This window comes from Neoarius graeffei, chromosome 15 (genome assembly GCF_027579695.1).
Source record: "Neoarius graeffei isolate fNeoGra1 chromosome 15, fNeoGra1.pri, whole genome shotgun sequence".
NCBI lineage: Eukaryota > Metazoa > Chordata > Actinopteri > Siluriformes > Ariidae > Neoarius > Neoarius graeffei.
This window is the reverse complement of record NC_083583.1, coordinates 76,342,095-76,351,055: the sequence shown is the minus strand read 5'-3', so window position 1 is coordinate 76,351,055 and position 8,961 is coordinate 76,342,095.

Sequence of the window (8,961 nt, the reverse complement as noted above, 5' to 3'; positions counted from 1 at the left end):
ACCAACAACCACACCAACTACAACACTAACTACACCAACAACAACGCTAACGACAACATCAACAACAATAATGACTAAAACTACAATACCAACTACAAGACCACCAATGACAACTACTACAACAACTACAACACCACCAACAACAACAACAACACCAACTATAATATCACCAGCAACACCAACAACAATCAAACATTGCACGTTTGAGTGCTCTTGGTCTGACTGGATGGACTTTGGCCCTCCTACAACTGGTCCTAATGGTGGTGAAATTGTTCCAGTGAAGAAGATAAGTGAAAATTATCCTAATGTCTGTTCCACCCCAACAAAAGTTGAATGCAGAGCAAAGCTCTACCCTGGTCTTTCCCTTTCACAGTTGGGTCAGGTAGTGACATGTAATGCCCATGATGGACTAATTTGCCTCAACCAAAATCAGGGTCCTCAACAGCAGTGCTTTGACTATGAAATTAGAGTGTATTGTTGTGGGTTTCCAAAAGGGTGTCCAACATCACCACCACCAACAACCACACCAACTACAACACCAACTACACCAACAACAACGCTGACGACAACATCAACAACAATAATGACTAAAACTACAATACCAACTACAACACCACCAATGACAACTACTACAACAACTACAACACCAACAACAACAACAACAACTACAATATCACCAGCAACACCAACAACAATCAAACATTGCACGTTTGAGTGCTCTTGGTCTGACTGGATGGACTTTGGCCCTCCTACAACTGGTCCTAATGGTGGTGAAATTGTTCCAGTGAAGAGGATAAGTGAAAATTATCCTAACGTCTGTTCCACCCCAACAAAAGCTGAATGCAGAGCAAAGCTCTACCCTGGTCTGTTGCTTTCACAGTTGGGTCAGGTAGTGACATGTAATGCCCAAGATGGACTAATTTGCCTCAACCAAAATCAGGGTCCTCAACAGCAGTGCTTTGACTATGAAATTAGAGTGTATTGTTGTGGATTTCCAAAAGGGTGTCCAACATCACCACCACCAACAACCACACCAACTACAACACCAACTACACCAACAACAACGCTGACGACAACATCAACAACAATAATGACTAAAACTACAATACCAACTACAACACCACCAATGACAACTACTACAACAACTACAACACCACCAAGAACAACACCAACTACAATATTACCAGCAACACCAACAACAATCAAACATTGCACGTTTGAGTGCTCTTGGTCTGACTGGATGGACTTTGGCCCTCCTACAACTGGTCCTAATGGTGGTGAAATTGTTCCAGTGAAGAGGATAAGTGAAAATTATCCTAATGTGTGTTCCACCCCAACAAAAGCTGAATGCAGAGCAAAGCTCTACCCTGGTCTTCTGCTTTCACAGTTGGGTCAGGTAGTGACATGTAATGCCCAAGATGGACTAATTTGCCTCAACCAAAATCAGGGTCCTCAACAGCAGTGCTTTGACTATGAAATTAGAGTGTATTGTTGTGGATTTCCAAAAGGGTGTCCAACATCACCACCACCAACAACCACACCAACTACAACACCAACTACACCAACAACAACGCTGACGACAACATCAACAACAATAATAACTAAAACTACAATACCAACTACAACACGACCAATGACAACTACTACAACAACTACAACACCACCACCAACAACAACAACAACTACAATATCACCAGCAACACCAACAACGATCAAACATTGCACGTTTGAGTGCTCTTGGTCTGACTGGATGGACTTTGGCCCTCCTACAACTGGTCCTAATGGTGGTGAAATTGTTCCAGTGAAGAGGATAAGTGAAAATTATCCTAATGTCTGTTCCACCCCAACAAAAGTTGAATGCAGAGCAAAGCTCTACCCTGGTCTTTCCCTTTCACAGTTGGGTCAGGTAGTGACATGTAATCGCCAAGATGGACTAATTTGTCTCAACCAAAATCAGGGTCTTCAACAGCAGTGCTTTGACTATGAAATTAGAGTGTATTGTTGTGGATTTCCAAAAGGGTGTCCAACATCACCACCACCAACAACCACACCAACTACAACACTAACTACACCAACAACAACGCTGACGACAACATCAACAACAATAAAGACTAAAACTACAATACCAACTACAACACCACCAATGACAACTACTACAACAACTACAACACCACCAACAACAACAACACCAACTACAATATCACCAGCAACACCAACAACAATCAAACATTGCACGTTTGAGTGCTCTTGGTCTGACTGGATGGACTTTGGCCCTCCTACAACTGGTCCTAATGGTGGTGAAATTGTTCCAGTGAAGAGGATAAGTGAAAATTATCCTAATGTCTGTTCCACCCCAACAAAAGCTGAATGCAGAGCAAAGCTCTACCCTGGTCTTTTGCTGTCACAATTGGGTCAGGTAGTGACATGTAATGCCCATGATGGACTAATTTGCCTCAACCAAAATCAGGGTACTCAACAGCAGTGCTTTGACTATGAAATTAGAGTGTATTGTTGTGGATTTCCAAAAGGGTGTCCAACATCACCACCACCAACAACCACACCAACTACAACACCAACTACACCAACAACAACGCTGACGACAACATCAACAACAATAATGACTAAAACTACAATACCAACTACAACACCACCAATGACAACTACTACAACAACTACAACACCACCAACAACAACAACAACTACAATATCACCAGCAACACCAACAACAATCAAACATTGCACGTTTGAGTGCTCTTGGTCTGACTGGATGGACTTTGGCCCTCCTACAACTGGTCCTAATGGTGGTGAAATTGTTCCAGTGAAGAGGATAAGTGAAAATTATCCTAATGTCTGTTCCACCCCAACAAAAGCTGAATGCAGAGCAAAGCTCTACCCTGGTCTTTTGCTTTCACAGTTGGGTCAGGTAGTGACATGTAATGCCCAAGATGGACTAATTTGCCTCAACCAAAATCAGGGTCCTCAACAGCAGTGCTTTGACTATGAAATTAGAGTGTATTGTTGTGGATTTCCAAAAGGGTGTCCAACATCACCACCACCAACAACCACACCAACTACAACACCACCAATGACAACTACTACAACAACTACAACACCACCAACAACAACACCAACTACAATATTACCAGCAACACCAACAACAATCAAACATTGCACGTTTGAGTGCTCTTGGTCTGACTGGATGGACTTTGGCCCTCCTACAACTGGTCCTAATGGTGGTGAAATTGTTCCAGTGAAGAGGATAAGTGAAAATTATCCTAATGTCTGTTCCACCCCAACAAAAGCTGAATGCAGAGCAAAGCTCTACCCTGGTCTTTTGCTTTCACAGTTGGGTCAGGTAGTGACATGTAATGCCCATGATGGACTAATTTGCCTCAACCAAAATCAGGGTCTTCAACAGCAGTGCTTTGACTATGAAATTAGGCTGTATTGTTGTGGATTTCCAAAAGGGTGTCCAACACCTACAACACCACCTGCAACATCACCAACTACAACACCAACTACACCAACAACAACGCTGACGACAACATCAACAACAATAATGACTAAAACTACAATACCAACTACAACACCACCAATGACAACTACTACAACAACTACAACACCACCAACAACAACACCAACTACAATATCACCAGCAACACCAACAACAATCAAACATTGCACGTTTGAGTGCTCTTGGTCTGACTGGATGGACTTTGGCCCTCCTACAACTGGTCCTAATGGTGGTGAAATTGTTCCAGTGAAGAGGATTAGTGAAAATTATCCTAATGTCTGTTCCACCCCAACAAAAGCTGAATGCAGAGCAAAGCTCTACCCTGGTCTTTTGCTTTCACAGTTGGGTCAGGTAGTGACATGTAATGCCCAAGATGGACTAATTTGCCTCAACCAAAATCAGGGTCCTCAACAGCAGTGCTTTGACTATGAAATTAGAGTGTATTGTTGTGGATTTCCAAAAGGGTGTCCAACATCACCACCACCAACAACCACACCAACTACAACACCAACTACACCAACAACAACGCTGACGACAACATCAACAACAATAATGACTAAAACTACAATACCAACTACAACACCACCAATGACAACTACTACAACAACTACAACACCACCAACAACAACACCAACTACAATATCACCAGCAACACCAACAACAATCAAACATTGCACGTTTGAGTGCTCTTGGTCTGACTGGATGGACTTTGGCCCTCCTACAACTGGTCCTAATGGTGGTGAAATTGTTCCAGTGAAGAGGATAAGTGAAAATTATCCTAATGTCTGTTCCACCCCAACAAAAGCTGAATGCAGAGCAAAGCTCTACCCTGGTCTTTTGCTTTCACAGTTGGGTCAGGTAGTGACATGTAATCACCAAGATGGACTAATTTGTCTCAACCAAAATCAGGGTCTTCAACAGCAGTGCTTTGACTATGAAATTAGGCTGTATTGTTGTGGATTTCCAAAAGGGTGTCCAACACCTTCAACACCACCTGCAACATCACCAATAACGACTCCAAAATCAACTACACCACTAACTACAGCAACAACGCCTAAAACTGCAACAACAGCATCTCCAACATTTCCTGTCATAACTGCCTCCACATCAAAACCTGTTACAGCCCATCAGTGTCATTGCATTCTTAATGGAACTCCAATCCCACCAGGTATCTCATTAAACCTTTAATTTTATTTTTCACCTACATTATAAAAAAAAGTCTGTTTCAATTTCCTCATTTGTATTTTGCCATAAACCTTTTTCATATACCTGCTACATCCAGGTGTGCAGATTTACAATGTCAGTGACCTTGATGGATGGTGCTTTGTTGCAACTTGCAATCAGACAGAGAACAATAAATGTGAAGTTCATAAACATAATTATTCCTGTCATTCAACTACACAAGCACCAACCACAAACCACATACGACCCTGTGACAAGCCACCTCTCAAGGTAATTCAGAGAAATTATCCTCCTTCCCTCCCTTTCCATTTTTATTTCAACTAATCATTTAATTACTTTTTACAATGTTCTAATAGAGCTTTAACTTTGCTTCTAATGCCTTATTTCTCCAATATTTATTTTTAGATTATATTAAACATTAAATCATTATTATATTAAATATTTGACTCACAATTTTCACTATGTAAAACATATGTTTCATATTGTTAATGGTTCAAGTCATATTAACACTATGTAATCCACAAAAGCGTTTAAGACTAACTTGTAATAATCTACTCTCATGATGCACTTTAAACACATTTTATAATGAAACATTCTTATTTACTGCTCTTAATTTTCCTTATAAATTATCCAAATAGGTTTTGTATTATTATTATTATTATTATTGGTGCAAATTTAGTATTTAAAATGTGAAATTGGTCAAGCATCACCTGCTATTTCTGCTCAAATTTATTTCTTCTCTTTGGATAGACAATGAATTCAGAACATTATGATTTATGTCTTCTTATTGTCTCCAAGCTTTAACATATTTGCAAGTCTAATCATCATTTATTTTCAGCATGGAGAGACCATACCAGATGGAAAATGCTCCAATATTACATGCAACAATGGAATAATCATACATGAGCATATGAAATGTGAGGATACACCTGTGCCTGTTTGTGTAAACAAACTCCCACCACGGAAAGTCACTGATGAGTCTGGGTGTTGTTCCAAATATGAATGCCAGTGTGAGTAAACTGTGCTGTTTACCTTTTTCATTTACTGCACGTCATTTTATATCATAACTCTTCTCAACAGCATTAATAATATATTAGTTATGTTGTACCTTCTTCAGGTATATGCAGTGGCTTTGGAGACCCACATTACATCACTTTTGATGGAACATACTACCCATTTCAAGGAAATTGCTCCTATGTCCTTGTCAAAGAGATAAATCCAAAATACAACTTCAGTGTCATTATTGACAATGTCTACTGTGACTCTGAAGATGGTCTCTCCTGTCCTAAATCACTAACAGTGTACTACAAATCCTTTGAAATTTTCATGACACAGAAGATTGCTAATGGAACTGTCATAAATCTGGTAACTAATATAATAATTTCTTTAGTTCTATAGCATTGATTTACTAAATAAATCAACTCTAAACATGCATCTAAATAAAACATACAGTGGGGCAATAAAGTATTTAGTCAGTCACCAATTGTGCAAGTTCTCCCACTTAAAAAGATGAGAGAGGCCTGTAATTTTCATCATAGGTATACCTCAACTATGAGAGACAAAATGAGAAAAAAAAATCCAGAAAATCACATTGTCTGATTTTTAAAGAATTTATTTGCAAATTATGGTGGAAAATAAGTATTTGGTCAATAACAAAAGTTCATCTCAGTACTTTGTTATATACCCTTTGTTGGCAATGACAGAGGTCAAACGTTTTCTGTAAGTCTTCACAAGGTTTTCACACACTGTTGCTAGTATTTTGGCCCATTCCTCCATGCAGATCTCCTCTAGAGCAGTGATGTTTTGGGGCTGTCGCTGGGCAACACGGACTTTCAACTCCCTCCAAAGATTTTCTATGGGGTTGAGATCTGGAGACTGGCTAGGCCACTCCAGGGCCTTGAAATGCTTCTTACGAAGCCACTCCTTCGTTACCTGGGCAGTGTGTTTGGTAGTCTGGCTAACGCGACTGCAAAGCTCTACGAGCTATTGGTCTGGCCAAGATATTAAGCCCAACCGTTTCCTAAAGCGCGTGGTTGACCCGCCTCCCTGAAATGCCTCAGTTTGCTACTGGTCGAAGCCAGAAAAGGCTGTGACGAAGCTTAAACCAATCACATCACTCTTTCCTCTGATGTATGCGACGCGACGGGGCTAACTGGTAGATTAAACCATAGACATCCTATTATTAAACTCTTACTGAAGCCGGTCGGGAGCAAGGCGAAAACGTCCTTCCTCTCAATAAATACCTCCAGGGCTGCTCTTTGCTCCGTTTTCAATGAGAACTTCCCGTTGAATGCTTTCAATACAGCATTCGTGAATGAAGCGCTTCCGGCATAGATTCTGTAAACAATCTATGGCTTCCGGTTGCAGTTCTACTATGTCAGTGCCTTGAACACGCCTCTACCCAGGGCCGTTGGAGATGCTCAAAGTTGATTGGTTCCCGATTTTTCGGGAGCTTGGAAGAGCTGTAGATAGCTTGCCTGGCCAGACTAAGCTCGCAATAGGCCCTCGTGTTGCGTCACGCTTAGGATGGGTGGGCCCAGGCTATGTGTTTGGGATCATTGTCATGCTGAAAGACCCAGCCACGTTTTATCTTCAATGCCCTTGCTAATGGAAGGAGGTTTTCACTCAAAATCTCATGATACATGGCCCCGTTCATTCTTTCCTTTACACAGATCAGTTGTCCTGGTCCCTTTGCAGAAAAACAGCCCCAAAGCATGATGTTTCCACCCCCATGCTTCACAGTAGGTATGGTGTTCTTTGGATGCAACTCAGCATTCTTTCTCCTCCAAACACGACAAGTTGAGTTTTTACCCAAAAGTTCTATTTTGGTTTCATCTGACCATATGACATTCTCCCAATCCTCTTCTGGATCATCCAAATGCTCTCTAGCAAACTTCAGACGGGCCTGGACATGTACTGGCTTAAGCAGGGGGACACGTCTGGCACTGCAGGATTTGAGTCCCTGGCAGCGTAGTGTGTTACTGATGGTAGCCTTTGTTACTTTGGTCCCAGTTCTCTGCAGGTCATTCACTAGGTCCCCCCATGTGGTTCTGGGATTTTTGCTCACCGTTCTTGTTATCATTTTGACCCCACGGGGTGAGCTCTTGCATGGAGCCCCAGATCGAGGGAGATTATCAGTGGTCTTGTATGTCTTCCATTTTCTAATAATTGCTCCCACAGTTGATTTCTTCACACCAAGCTGCTTACCTATTGCGGATTCAGTCTTCCCAGCCTGGTGCAGGTCTACAATTTTGTTTCTGGTGTCCTCTGACAGCTCTTTGGTCTTGGCCATAGTGGAGTTTGGAGTGTGACTGTTTGAGGTTGTGGACAGGTGTCTTTTATACTGATAACGAGTTCAAACAGGTGCCATTAATACAGGTAACAAGTGGAGGACAGAGGAGCCTCTTAAAGAAGTTGTTACAGGTCTGTGAGAGCCAGAAATCTTGCTTGTTTGTAGGTGACCAAATACTTAATTTACAGAGGAATTTACCAATTACTTCATTAAAAATCCTACAATGTGATTTCCTGGATTCTTCCCCCCATTCTGTCTCTCATAGTTGAAGTGTACCTATGATGAAAATTACAGGCCTCTCTCATCTTTTTAAGTAGAACTTGCACAATTGGTGGCTGACTAAATAATTTTTTTTGCCCCACTGTAGATTTAGGATTAAAAGCATTGTAGCGAAAATCGCGTGTGGGTGGAGCACAGAGGACGGCAGGACAGAGTAAAATTCAATGACTTTATTTGCTCTTTTCAGACGCATGCACCACTCTCTCAGCCACGCGCACGCACACACACACACACACACACAAGTCGTCTGGCTGGGGAGAGAGCTCCCTTCCGCTCTCCCTCTCCCTCCTTAAGTAGAGGGCGGTTTACTGGGGAAAACACACACAAACACAGGTTAATTACCCTCAGGTGAAGCGATTCTGCCACTTACCTTCCCTGACTCCGCCCTCCTGTCACAGACCGGCGCTTGACCACGCCCCCGCTGCCACATACCCCCACCGCCCGACTCAGGCCGGGCGCCCGTCCGGCCCGTAGCCGACTCCCCCCCCCCCTTGACGGGAGAGGAAGTCCGCCACGACCATCTGCGCCCCCGGCCTGTGGACCACCTTGAAGTTGAAGGGTTGGAGTGCCAGATACCAACGGGTGATCCGCGCGTTGGCATCCTTCATGCGGTGGAGCCACTGGAGGGGCGCGTGGTCCGAACAGAGGGTGAAAGAGCGCCCCAGCAGGTAGTAACGGAGGGCGAGGACCGCCC